The sequence below is a fragment of the Alosa alosa genome, chromosome 16 (assembly GCF_017589495.1).
Source record: "Alosa alosa isolate M-15738 ecotype Scorff River chromosome 16, AALO_Geno_1.1, whole genome shotgun sequence".
Lineage (NCBI taxonomy): Eukaryota > Metazoa > Chordata > Actinopteri > Clupeiformes > Clupeidae > Alosa > Alosa alosa.
In genome coordinates this window covers 20,795,257-20,802,730 of record NC_063204.1, presented here as the reverse complement: position 1 = coordinate 20,802,730, position 7,474 = coordinate 20,795,257, and positions in this window count along the sequence as shown.

Sequence of the window (7,474 nt, the reverse complement as noted above, 5' to 3'; positions counted from 1 at the left end):
CTCTCTCTCTCTCCGTCTCTCTCTCTCTTTGTCTCTCTCTCTCTCTTTATCTATCTATCTCTTCCCCCAAAGACAATGGCCTCCCTATTACAAGTGTGGATAATCCCCCCATGAAGCCAGCGTGTTTTGGCAAATTGCTGCAGGTTCGTCTTATTAGGCATCTCCTTTCATTTCCCGGGTTTCCGTTGCCCCAACCCCCATCACAGAGGCGGTCTTATCGGGCCGCTGGCTGACTCTCTGTGGCTCGGCATCGTTGCTAAGATTTCAGGTGCTGGGGACAGGGGGCTCCCAGGAAACAGGTGCTCCCTCTGTTTGCGGGCAGCAGAGGTCCCGCCGAAAAACCCTGGGAAAGGCCAACCGCGGCCATAGTTCTACATCAATGGGCAGCTAACAGTCGAGCCATTGATTTCATGAGTCCGACTAAATTGGCATACTTAAGGAGAGACTATAAGTAGTTGTAGTAAAGAGAGAGTGGGGTGCTGTGGGGGGTTATGGGGAAGAAAGTCTCCCATCAGCAGTTTTAGGAAGTGTCTGTTACTCTTAATGACGTGCCGGGGTCTGAGTGAAAGCATCGGAGATAATCTGCTTCCTCTGGGTTTAATCAGTGCTCAGGCCACTCAACTTGCATTTTAAATTCCAATTCCCAAGACATCTATCTCTCCACAGTGTAATGAAAAGCCTCTGTGAAAGATATATACTGTATGTCCAGGCAATATTATTAAGTTTAATTACACATGCCATCAGTGTCACACACTGTAAGTGAAAGACAGATTAGCTTCTGAATCATATCTGAAAAATATAACCCCTCTGTATACAGTGCTGTTCGCTAGTAGTTGTCCATTGACAAAAAAAAGCTCTAGTCCACATAATCCATAATTATACTTATCATAACTGATGCTGACAAGGTATTCTGATTTCTCTTAGCATGCCCCTTCTATTTGATATAACTCATCTCCATCCATCACTGGCATCCAAAGAAGACACATTACGGCCCATCAATCCCATCACTAGCCCTGATGGCTGAACAGGAGCACAGATAAGCCCTCTGCAGCTTTGACCGCTCCTCCAGGGCCTGAGGTGATCTCACTTCTCTCCCTCTCTGTGCCGAGAGTTTGACAGGACAGCCCTGGCTCTCCAGGTCCTCCAGGCCGGCACGCCATGGCCGACATCAAAAGGGGGGTTCTGTCACCCCCGGCAAACCCTGTCAGCCAGCGCTGTGATCAATGGAACAGGTGTGAAGGGGACCATCAGGGCCCACTAGACCTTCAGACCCTCCACTCCTTTATTCAGGCTGTGGAGGGGAGGGGTGTGGGCAATGGGGGAGCCATCCCCTCAAAAGGAGATGTTTGTTGTAGTTGATGCGAGACTATATGGTTCACTGAGATGTAGGTATGGTATTGTGCATCATTCTGTGAGAAAGTTTTCGTCTTCAGTCTCTGCACAAGACTCTGCACAAGACTCACTTTGACATAGAGAGAAATTCTACACTTAAGTCTAATGATAATTTCATGGTAATAATGTTCACATCATCAAAAGTACAGTCACAAAAACTATGGTATTTAGGCCAACTTTAGTGAAGTGTTTCTGGATTGGTGTAACCATGCATTTATGCTGCTCTCTCACATCCCATATTTTTCACCCTTAGGTACAACAGTGTAGCATTATTTCTTTAATTTTTTTAAATTTGTGTAATGTTCAATGTGAAAACCTTTGAGGTGCAAGACAAAGTCCCTTCGGGGCAATAAAGTTCATTCATTAATTTCATTCACAGTGTAAGACTTTTTAAAACTATTTTTAGTATAGTATGACTATGGGAAAGTACCATCTGCTTGAGATTGCACTGAAGAAAAGATAGGAATGGGTCTGTGAGATATCTACGAGGCTGCTCTGTCTGACCAAATTGAAACATAAACTTAGCATTAACCTCGCTGGTTGCTTGACCCCTCAGTATAAAAATAAGCCTGCTTGTGACATCACGGTCCCCCGTGGCTTGAATAATGTCACCCTCTCACACTACCTGGGAAAAATAACTCCCCTTCTCACCCCGTGACCCACCGGATGGCTGGTAGTCAGTGGCCATCCATATCTGGAACCTTCTAACACACAGGGATCACTGGAGCCCAGCGCGTTGCTTGCAACAAGCCCAACTGGAATTTTAATCAGTGACATTCCCTTCCTCTGTCCCCTTCTCCTCTCCTGTAATGCAAACGCGCTCGGTCCTTTTCAAAACAAAGACGTCAGGCTCCTAGCTGTCACTCCGTTTTGGGCCGGTAATGAACCACTTTTTTGAAAAAGAGGCCCAAGACGTCTGCGCCCGAGAGTTCACAGCCCATTCATAACCTCGAAGAAAACCATCATGGTGTCAGCCAACAGAGAGGGATGGAGGGAGGGCTGAACGACCGACCCACCGACCGGCCAACCGAGCAAACAAACTGGACAGCGATCGTACGGAGAACAAAGACATTTGCAAATGTCGTTAAACTCCCGCTCTACTCCAATCTGTGCCCAAGTGATAATATATTGATGAGGATTGTCATTAAAGGCCTCTGGTTGCCTCCTGGCGGATTCATTTGCCCTGACCCGGAGCGGAGTATTTTCTTAACACGAGCAGCAGGCAGCTTTGATGTTATCTGCTTATCCAAACAACCCGAGTGGCGTTCCCCTTCCTCCTCCCCTCCTCCTCTTCGCCTCAAACACCCCCCACACACACACACACACCAGCCCCCTCGCACGGCGCAGGCCAAGGGCCCACTTCGGAGCTGCAGGCCGAGGGGCCATATTAATCATCGTGAAGTCTGCGAGAGCGCGCCCATAAATTGTGAGCCGGGGTCCTTAACGGTGAGAGTCCCCGGGCGCCCCGTCCTCATTTATCAACACGCTCATACTCCGGATGAGAGGTAAATAAAACTGGAGGGAACGGGAAAGTGGGGGCTGGGCTGGGCTGGGGTGGGGTGGATTGTGGAGGTATGGAGTAAGGGGGGGTACGTTTTGTGATGTTGAGCATATCAGGGAGGACATAATGACTTTACTCTGTGAGCAATGTGAGTGCACAGCTCTGAACCCCCCTCACTCCAACCACCACCACTCCCACTCTTAGCCCCCTCTGGCCTTACCCCCTTTGGCGAAATAAATAGCCGCCAAACCTGCCTAATGTTTCCCTCAAGCGGAGAGGGAGAAAAATGCATGGGGGTTCTCTCTCTTTCTCTCACTGTCTCTCTCTCTCTTTCTTTCTCGCTCTGTTTCTCTGCGGGACTGCAGGAAGGGAGTGTGTCTCAAGGCCTACTGCGCAGGGGCTTTGTTTGCCGGCTTCCCACACCTTAATATGTTGGACACATGGCATGACTGCTGCGCTGCGCTGTGCTGTGGCTGAGCTGGGAATGCTAAGGCTTCTACCTCCACGGTAAATTCCCAGGGATATTCGATTCCAGCCAAAAAAATAATAAAAAATAAATAAATGAAAGTCATGTCGATATTTTGTGTTCTCTAAAATTCAGATCAGGTGTACCAAAAGGAAATTAATGTCACCTTACACTGGATTAGGTCTATTACTGCCACCGTTGTTGATCACATCATTGCTCTTTATCATGGAGTACTGTAACATCTGAAAAGAGACACTGATGACCTTCGGTATGGCTCCCTGGGGACAGAACAGAAGGTGGGCTAAGAACAATGGACAGCCCTTTGGCCCCTATATTGTAGGCCCACTGACCTCTCCATGTGTGTGTGTCCTCTCTCTCTCTCTCTCTCTCTCCCTAAGACTTTTATCTGTCCCCTCCTGTCGCACGTTTTCACCCCCAGCCTGTTCTCCAAGGGGGAGGAAGAGGAAGATGAGTAGAGGAGGTGGAAGAACATGTGGAGGAAGAAGAGAATAAAAAAGGGGGGGGGGGGTAGAGACCTGAAAGCCTCAGGCACAGGAGAGACTTAGTGCATTGGTCACAGGAGAGAGCAGGTAAGCTCCGCTCCGCTCCACTCAGGTTCACAGGTTCAGCTCACAAAATGGCTGCCAATGAGGAAGACAGGGCCATTAGCCCCGCGCCAGACAAACGACTGACCCCAGGCTCAGGCACTGGATTACATTTGAAGTCAAAGATCAGATGAGTCTTAAGGGCTTCACTATATGCCTGTGGTGGCTGTGAAGTTAATTAGATGTAATGCTGCTTCAGATGAATCTTCCAGTCTACTTCTGGTGGTTTTGGGGAAAAGAAAGGTAATACAGACATTGGAGCAACAATAAAGCATCATTTCAGATGATAGAGCTGGGTTCCATTTGATAAACATTAAAAAGAAATATATGAATATAGATATAATATAAGCATAAACTTTTCTTTTTCCTGTAAGAAAACTCTTTTTTAAGATGTTTTTTTCTCAATCGTGAGTTATATTGTGTTAATATAATGTATGTTGACTCAATGGGCTTTTATTTTGCCACATTACTGAAAGAAACCACATAATAAACTCCATCACCAGTGTCCAATCCCCATTTGTACCGAACACCATTACCATGGTCATGAACAGTAATGACCGCTCTAAAACAGTGGTGGCCGCATGCTGGCACCCCGTTGCGCAATCAGGCAAAGGGTGAAAAACAACATTCTCTGGATTGTGTGGGAAGCCGGGAGAGAGAGAGAGAAAGAGAGGTGTGTTTGTGCGGTTGGTACCTGCGACATGGTCCGCCCTCGCAGTACCCCAGCGGGGGCTGTAAGTCCGTCATCGGGGGACCTGGCAGGCCTGTCCTCGCACTGGCAACCCCACAAAGCCTGCCCGGAGACAGATGACAAGAGCACAAAGAAAACACAGGTGGCTGAAGACCACCTGGAGAAAAAAAACAGAGAGAGAGAGAAAAAAAACTCACCTATAACCATGCAATGACCAGAGGCATGGGGTGAAAAAGAGAGAGAATGAGCGAAAAGAAGTGAGAATGGGAGAACGAGAGAAGTGGGAGAGAAAGAAAGAAATAGAGGTGTGGTGAAAAAAGGGAGCGAGTGATGATGAGAGAGAGAAAAAAAAGAAAGCAACAGAGACACATTGGCCACCACTCCCTTGAAGTCCCAACAGCACAGCTCCAGGCTGAAGCGCATTGTTCCCCTGAACACCTCAGCGTCACTGTGGTCATATCACATGGTTTTCACGCTCTTCCAACACGCCCATCATTGTGTGTCTCCAGCTAGAGATCAGCATGAAAAATGTGTGTGTATGTGTGTGAGTATGTATGTATGTATGTATGTGTGTGTGTGTGTGTGTGTGTGTGTGTGTGTGTGTGTGTGTGTGTGTGTGTTTGTGTGTGTGTGTGTGTGTGTGTGTGTGTGTGTGTGTTGTGTGTGTGTGTGTGTGTACGCGTGTGTGTTTCGGTGCAATATCCACCTACAATCACATAAAACAGCCAAAGAGTTGTGCTAAACCTTGTGCACAAAAGGGTCAGTCTCACCAGCACTGTGACCTCTCTCTGGGTTTTCAGTGGCAGCCCATGTTTTATCCACATCAGAATTCATTAAATGTTCCGTGCCCGGCACATTTCACAGCCAGGGATAATATTTCACAATAAAGTTTCGAATTGGAGCCCTTTCCCTTATTTCTTAAATCAATATTGTTTAATAATTAACTGAGTCGTCATGCTCCCAAAATCAATGACACGCCTCCCCCCCTCCCCGTGCAGTATCACTCTGATCAAGATTAATTTCCACACCCGGACACACGTTTATATCTACCTTTGAACTGTGAAGCTGTGCCCGAACGCGCTGACCCCATCCACGCCACGTATAAATCCCACTGAACGGCGGCGGCGACAGCACAATCCCGAGATCAAATTTTTCTGTGTGATGGGGAATTTCTGGGGGCCGACAGATCTTTACGGCGAAGATGGGCCCTCTGCCTCAACGGGGTCCTGGAAATGGGAGACTTTTCTGCCGGCGCGCCACCCTATCAGGTTTTCCATGTGCAAGCTTACAGAAACAGTAGTTGGGACGGAGAGCGGAGAGAATTATTCTGATTGAAGAAACAGCCCATGTGCATTGGCTGCTCAGCTTAGGAGCTTAGAGCCTGGTCTCGACATCTTCTATTGTCTACTAGGGATTTTTTTTTCTCTTTTTTAACGTCACTGTAATACAGAATATAGTCGAGAGGCCTGCCGCTTCACGTCGCACATGGAGAAAGTCATAAGAGCAGATTAAGAGTTTTACTGTCTTTACAGAGAAACCAAAGCTGTTAAAAATGGCCATCATGGTGACTCGAGCTGCTTGACAATGCAGCCTTGATAAGACACCAGGCGTTTTTCCATGAAATCAACACCCAGTGACTGATTTGTTACGATTCCCCCCTGTGCCTCAGTTAAGTTTACAATGCTGAGGAGATGGAGGGCCGATTCTGGGAGGCCTCCTCGTGCCACTTCTCCCCGTGATGGGTTTCACCTTTTGTGGCTGAAGCCGGCATAAATCTACCCCCATCCAATGAAGGCTGTCCACAAGTGACTCACGGCAGTGGTCATAAAAGTGAAACAGACAGTCTTAATTGGCGTTCCAGACTCGAGGAAACGGGACTAAAATATTTGCATAATTTCGCGGAAGACGGGGGGAAATTGCTAAAACATGTGAACCCAGGCGCGGCTGCAACCCAACACCGCCTCAGGGCCTGGCTCTTGGGTGCCACCCAGTGATGGCTGTGCCAGGAGGGAGTAGCAGAGGCCAGGGCTGAAGAGAGGAGAGAGAGAGAGAGAGAGAGAGAGAGAGAGAGAGAAAGAAGAGAGAGTAAAAGAAAGGGAGTGATAGAAGGGAAGTAAAGAAGGAAGAGAGAAAAAGAGGGGTAGAAAAGGAGATGGTGGAGAGTGGCAGAGAGAAGGAGTGAGAGAAGAAAAGAGAGAGAGAGAGAGAGAGGGAAAGAGGAAAAGAGAGACTCGGGGGGGCCTGGAGGGAAAAAGGTCACTGGCTGATCTTATCGCTGCGCCCCTCACCTTCCCACACAATGCTGATTGAAGGGGGAGCTGACAAAGTCGGGGCCAAAGTCGCACTATCGAATGTACCAAAAGGGCCCAGGCACAGAGCTGCGTCTCAGTGTTGCTCTCTTATTGAGTCCGTCTGCGTTACTGCCCTGTGTGCTCGATTGCTTTGAACACAACATTTGTGTCTAAAATTTCAGCCCGGCCTCGTTAGTCTGGGAATGCATTTCAGCCCCGTTGGTGTTTTCACACAAATTCCACCTCCATGCTCACACATTACATATTGTCAATCGGTGCGAACTGTTTGCGCGCGAAGACAAATGGCCATGCATCGAATGAACAAATACGAGACAAAAACTCGCCTCGGCCCAGACACAAGCGGAATCCTAATCAGTCATATTCTAAAACTTGCGTCCATCTGAGAGAGAAAGGTGAAGGTGGTGGAGGAATTAGGCGCATAAGGGGTCCGTTCTCCGGGTCCGCCTTTTCTTTTCCCACACAATGGTGAAGCGGACGTGGGAGTCACAGCTGAATAATTAAACGTCG